The following is a 7,485-nucleotide window of genomic DNA, read 5'->3' on the forward strand; positions in this document are numbered from 1 at the left end:
CTCCCGGTCACCACGCGCCTTCGCGCGCTCGCCACAGCGGACGCGCGCCCCGCCTCCACCTCGACCCACTCCGGTCATGCCCGCGCCTGAACCTGGCCGCCCCCTCTCCTCCCACTCCCCCTGGTCATTCGAACACCGCGGCCGGGCCGCGCCCTGGCTGCGCTCGTTCGCGTCCTCGCGCCCACGGCCGTGCCTCCCCACTCCATCGTGGCCTCGCTACGCCGCGCACCTACCTGATCCGTGGCGCCCGCTGCCTGCGTCGCACGTTGCAGCCTCACGGCCCCGCCCGGGTTCGCCCCCGCTCCGGCCCCTTACCCCGCCAGCCGCGGTGGCCTCACCGCGCTGGCCGCCCGCACCCGCGTCCCCTCGTTCAGGCGGTTACACCCGCCCAGATGCGCCCCTGCGCCCGATCCGCTAAGGCCCCCGGGGCCAATGACAAGTGGGCCCCTGCCCAGAACGTTTTAATAAAAAATATATAATAATAATAATAATAATAACTAAATTAATTAATTAACTAAATTAATTAAGTTAATTAGTCATACATAATTAGTCTAAATTGACTTGTTAGTCTAACTAAGCAGTAATTAGTTAACCTAACCCTAATTAACTAAATAGTGTATGACATGTGGGTCCCACTGGGCCCACATGTCAGTTTGACTTAGTCAATCCCTGTTGACTGCTGATGTCAACATGACATCATGCTGATGTCACTAATCCAATTTCGAATTAAATTAAATGATTAATTAAATTCCAAAAATTAGTAAATCTTTAGAAAACCATATCTTTTAATCCGTAACTCGGATTAAATTATTTTCAACATGAAAGTTGCTCGGAACGACGAGACCAATCCGGTTACGTAGTCCGTTCGCCTGCCACACATCCCTAGCATAGCAAACCTGCAACATTTCACCTCCGGTTCATCTGTCCGAAAACGCGAAACACCGGGAATACTTTCCCGGATGTTTCCTCCCTTCGTCGGTATCACCTCCTACCGCGTTAGGGCACAGCTAGCACCGCACGTTGTCTTGTCATGCACTGTCATGCTTATGTTTGCATTATATTTATTGTTTCTTCCCCCTCTTCTCTCGTTAGACACCGAGACCGATGCCGCTGCTACCCAGTACGACTATGGTGTTGACGACCCCTCCTTCTCGGCTGAGCTTCCAGGCAAGCCCCCCTTGATCACCAGATATCGCCTATTCTTCTCTATACTGCTTGCAATAGAGTAGTGTAGCATGTTAATGTTCGGTTACTCCTATTCTGTTGCATAGCCTGTCATTGTTGCTACAGTCATTGATACCTTACCCGCAATCCTAAATGCTTAGTATAGGATGCTAGTTTATCATCATTGGCCCTACATTCTTGTCAGTCTGCCTTGCTATACTATTGGGTCGTGATCACTCGGGAGGTGATCGCGGGTATATACTATACATATATACATACTACAGATGGTGACTAAAGTCGGGTCGGCTCGAGGAGTACCCGCGAGTGATTCACGGATTGGGGGTTGAAAGGACCTTTGTCCCAATGACCCTCTGTGTGGATCTTTGTGGCGGAGCGACAGGGCAGGTTGAGACCACCTAGGAGACAAGTGGGCCTGGCCCTGGTCGGCGTCCGCGGTTATTTCATAATAACACGCTTAACGAGATCTTGGTATTTGATCTGAGTCTAGCCACTGGCCTATACGCACTAACCAACTACGCGGGAAAGATATGGGCACTCAACGTCGTGGTATCAGCCGAAGCCTTCGTGACGTCAGCGACTGAGCGGCACGCGCCAGATTGGACTGTGTAACATGACTTCCTTTGTAATGGAGGTTGCTAGGTCTGCTTCCGGCCGCCCTCGCAACGTGCAGGTGTGCAATGGGCGATGGGCCCAGACCCCTGCGTGTATAGGATTTAGACCGGCGTGCTGACCTCTCTGTTGTGCCTAGGTGGGGCTGCGACGTGTTGATCTTCTGAGGCCGGGCATGACCCAGGAAAGTGTGTCCGGCCAAATGGGATCGAGCATGTTGGGTTATGTGGTGCACCCCTGCAGGGAAGTTTATCTATTCGAATAGTTGTGTCCCTCGATAAAAGGACGACCCGGAGTTGTACCTTGACCTTATGACAACTAGAACCGGATACTTAATAAAACACACCCAGACAAGTTCCACAAACAACCCGGTGATCGCTTTTCTACATGGCGACGAGGGAAGGATCACCGGGTAGGATTATGCTATGCGATGCTACTTGGAGGACTTCACTCTACTCTCTTCTACATGCTGCAAGACGGAGGCTCCTAGAAGCGTAGTCTTTGATAGGACTAGCTATCCCCCTCTTATTCTGGCATTCTGTAGTTCAGTCCACTCATATTGCCTCCTTACACATATACCCATGCATATGTAGTGTAGCTCCTTGCTTGCGAGTACTTTGGATGAGTACTCACGATTGCTTTGCTCCCTCTTTTCCCCTGTTTTCCTCTTCTTCTCGGTTGCCGCAACCAGACGTTGGAGCCCAGGAGCTTGGCGCCACCTCGACGACGACTCCTACTACATCGGAGGTGTCTACTACTACGTACAGGCCGCTGACGACGACCAGGAGTAGTTTAGGAGGATCCCAGGCAGGAGGCTTGCGCCTCTTTCGATCTGTATCCCAGTTTGTGTTGGCCTTCTTCAAGCAAACTTGTTTAACTTATGTCTGTACTCAGATATTGTTGCTTCCGCTGACTCGTCTATGATCGAGCAATTGTATTCGAGCCCTCGAGGCCCCTGGCTTGTATTATGATGCTTGTATGACTTATTTTATTTTAGAGTTGTGTTGTGATATCTTCCCGTGAGTCCCTGATCTTGATCGTACACGTTTGCGTGTATGATTAGTGTACGATTGAATCTGGGGCGTCACAAGTTGGTATCAGAGCCAACTGCCTGTAGGAATCCCCCTTCCACACTCCTTGGCCGAAGTCGAGTCTAGTCATTACAAAACTTTTACTAACTTTGTTGTGTGCCTTACGGGCCGACATCGCCATTGGGTGGTCTTAGGATCTTTTACTCCTCGATCTTTACTCTGGGACTCTGAGCTCTCTTCTATTCGGGTTAAATGATTTTGCTAAACACAAAACTAACTTTAGGTTCTCGAAAGTACTTTCTCCCGGAGAGCCCCTCACTTCAGATGATCGCCTACTGCACTAAAAGATTCCGAAGTTACTCTACGATGTTCTCTCGAGTCCTTGTGCCATTGCATTTGCAATTCCATACCACCGATAAATCCCTATGGAAAGCTACATACACTTGTTGTCCATAACTTCATTTTCAATTTTTTTCTTGTTATTACATGATACCCTGAAATACTTCGGATATTCCGAGAATCCTTTGTGTCTGCTGCCTTGTAGCTCCTTTTCCTCATAAATACCCCTACGAATAATTCCTCGCACTTACTGGTTATCCGCTCATCCCCAGTTGTTCAGGTGTTTCGCAAAATTATTCGGAATTCCATTGGGCTCTTCCAAAATCCTCAGTAGCCTATTGCTCTTGATCTTCTTTACCTGCTTGCATAATGTTTACTTCCATATGTCTAGCAATATTCATTAAAATGCTTTGTGATCGACATTCTGATCTTGTTGATTCAACATGTGTGTGAGTGCACACAATCACCAGTTATTCCCTGAAAATTATCCTTCTGGCTTAGACATCATTTTGAACATGAGTTGGATCTCTACCAATCAAATTGCCATCGATTATTTCCCTAAGCCTACTCGACTTATCCATGCTTAATCAGAGCCCTTGCTCATGTTCCCTTGATTTGGCAATCTTAATTCATTTGCCTTTGAGCCTTGAATTAGTCGGTTGTTTCTATAATCAGATGTCCTTCATTCCTATTCCTTTGATAGAGTATTGAACTATTGATGCTCACATCAGATCCCTTGTGGACCACCAGACCCTTGTCATGTTTTATCCGACAACGTCCTTCATATTCAATAATCTTGTGAGCCTTTCCTTGGAAACATAATGCCTTTGGTAAATTGTATCCTCTGCTTGCTCAAGCATGCTCTACTGTCGATCTTGTGTTATTTACTCCTGAAGTTCATGGTATATGTTCTAAGATGCCCCGTTGGGTTGAACCTATGCCTTCCTTAATCTGGGTGAACTCAAAAGTTTTCACGGGTCATACTCCTGTGGTAATTCACCAGGTAGGTTTTGACACTGAAATCATTTTATCTAGAGCAGTGAATGAAAGGTTATAGATTGAAGAAGTGGGAGTCGACCTTGAACTTTGTGTTCATGCCCATGGACACGATGTATAACTTATCATGGAAGATGCTCGTAAAAATAATTACCCCCTTGTTATAAGTTCATCGCGTATCCGTGGTTCGATCATTTATGATCGTGGTTTCGACCATGTTCTCCTTTAAATACCATTTCTTGTGCAAGTTTTAGCACCTGTCTTCCGCAGAGCAATACCCAAGTCCAACCTCTACTTTGATCTGTCGTCGAATATTACCCCCTGGTATCTCGAGATTATCATGGAACTGCATAACTTCTTATGAGCTCTTTATCAAGTAATACATTCTCAATGATTCCAATTTTTCATGGACTCTGAGTTAATAAACCCCCAAAGACACTGATAACTGAACCGAGTCCGCACTATGGTTCAACAACTCTTAGTAATCTTCTTTACGTATGAGTTTGTACCTGTTCACGTCATTCCTAGCCTGTTTGGCTATATCAATGTCGTGATGATTTTAATTGTGCTACCTGGTCCTTATTCCCAGAGCACCACTTCCGACGATGAGCTAAGCTTACGTCGATTTTCCTCGACATCTCATTTCTCCTTGAATAGCAAACTTGATTTTGAGTTTGTGTCGTACCCATGGTTCCAATAACCTTTTGCTTCATCATACCTTTGACTTGATGTCATCGCCGATCGATTACATCTTCTTGAAATCTCTCGACAAGTGTGTCATGATCATCATCATCATTCTGAGCTCTTCCAGGGTATCAATTGAATTCATGATGAGCAAGACCATCCTTTCCCTCGATGATTAGTGTTATTATCGACCACTCTACAGCCTTCCCTCCAACACAAACGTGTTCGTGTTTTGTGTTATACCTTGAGTTCCTTGCTATCCAGCATTTGTTCTTCTTTACCTTGGAGTATTACCATCTTTTATGTCAAGGATGTCATGAGGACTGCTACCCCTCTTAAGGAATTCTTGGTATTGTGATACTTCTCACCCTCACCATTCTTTCTTGGTCCCCGTGTTGATTCTAACTGGGATACCAACACGTGAACCATGCTGCTTGGATTCTGTACATCTAGCAACCCTATTGCTTTGAAGTTAATGGTCGACATTTCATTCTTAGACCATTGGTTATCGAATCACCATTCTAACATTGATCCTGCTACCTAAGCCCATATTTCGGGTGCACTTTTCAACCAGTGATTAATTGTGTATGTTTCCCTCGAGCATACATCATTATATCATTTGATCTATTAAATGTTATCTCCTTGTTCACATAATTGTGGAGATCCATCTTTTGGAAATCTCGATGAATTATCGCTGAGACCATCAGCCACCTCCTCATCCTCTCTTAGATTTAATGATGAACTCTTGTTTCAGAACTCGCTTCCATAGTTCGATTCCCGAGAATCTTACAATGTCATCTCGACAATTTGTGTTGCACCTTTCTTCTCATGCATCCTGAGTCCGAGTTATCCTAACACCAATCAGATCTGAATCTCGGTCAGATGTGATGGTTGGAACATATTTCCAAGAGTTACATTGATCTTTATATGATCCAGTAAGATGATGTCATGCCTAGCACACCTGGCCGGAGGACCTATTGTTATAGTTTCCTTTTTAGCAAGTTTAGCCATTCTTCCATGAGGAAATTGTAAGACTTATCCTATAAGTTGTTTCCGATGAATCCTTTGTGTTTCCAAAGTCTGATCTTCACGTGGTGACCATGTTAATGCTATCTCGAAGCATGTCTATGGTACTCCGATTTTTCACAAGAACATTTGAAGCCCAATGCTAAATGTTTCCTGCTCAATTATCCAAACACCATTGTATGGGTAATGTCATGAAAATTCTCTCCCGTACCTAAAGAGTTTTCTACATTATATCCTCTCATGGATATCATGCTCTACTTGTCCTTGGGAAGGATATACCCTTGAAATATGGTTTAAACACATTATCCTTTCCATTGTTCTATTTAATCTGATAATCGTATTTTCCTTTCCATTGGTTGGTTTAACGTGTCTTGTGATCTATATGATCTAAGCAGTAATATTCTCCTGCTTATGTAAACACCTTGGTGTACAATTCTGTCAGCAAGACCCTGTTACTATTGTTGATGACATCTCGGTAGCCACCGATGGACGAGAACTTTGCCTATTGGTCCGCCTCGTTTCAACGAGCAGGAAAATGGTTCTCTTTGTCCCTCGCTCTTGGTACCGACATTGTTGCCGAAATAACTGACATACTACTCTCTAACATGCCTTGCTTGCATGATCGCGCAAGACGTCTCCGCCCTTCCTACTTTTAACCCACATGGTGGGCCCATAACCCACATTTCCACAGGATCGAAACCTGACTCTCCTGTACAACCCTGTTTCTAATGGTTATTCCCCACGCTTGGCTTCGTATTTAATTCATGGGCCACCTTCCTAGTGCTCTATTCTAGTATCAGACGCAATACTTACTCTCGCTACTTTGAACCCCTTTCTCACTCTGGTACAGACTTCGAGCAACTATCTATCCGCTTGGAACCTCTTATTATACCTTTGTACCTTACTCTCGAGGTATTTTATATGTTCAACTCGAGAGATAATCTTATGCTCATTCATGGGTTAACCCCAGATTGTTTCCCTCACAAGCATTATGTCGTAGTCAAGCTGCCCCTTACCTATTCATAAGTATGTTGGAGTTCCTGAAGCAAAGGATGACTTCACCATCATGACCTGAAGCGGAGAAATGAAGACATCAATGTAATGGATCGACCTCTTCGAGAAGAGCAACCAAGATCGAGGACACTCGTCAAAATTTCGTAACCAAAGCCATTCCCCCTTACTCCCGCTCCTAAATCTCGGGACGAGATTTCTTGTAGTGGAGGAGAATTGTGACGCCCGGATAATTAAGCTACAATGATCCCACGCTAATGGTGCCACATCACCACGGTTACTGCTGATAATCTATCGTTAGATCAAAACTGGTCCTAAATTCAAATTCAAAGTTTAGTAAATAATAAAAGTTTTCAAACATTAAAATAAAAATGTTCGGTCTGTATTAAATATTACATAGATAAATATGGTGTACTAAACACATTTTTATAAAATGCCTAAATGATTCAAAATGATTTAAAACAGAAAAGTAAATAAATAAAAGAAAACACAAAAGAGAAAAAAGAGAAAAACTAAACTAACAAAAAAAGGGAAAGCACCCCCACCCCCACTAGGCCACGACCCAGCAGGCCTCCAGGCCGCCCGGCCGGACCACCAGGCCCAA

The sequence above is a fragment of the Triticum dicoccoides genome, chromosome 3B (assembly GCF_002162155.2).
Source record: "Triticum dicoccoides isolate Atlit2015 ecotype Zavitan chromosome 3B, WEW_v2.0, whole genome shotgun sequence".
NCBI lineage: Eukaryota > Viridiplantae > Streptophyta > Magnoliopsida > Poales > Poaceae > Triticum > Triticum dicoccoides.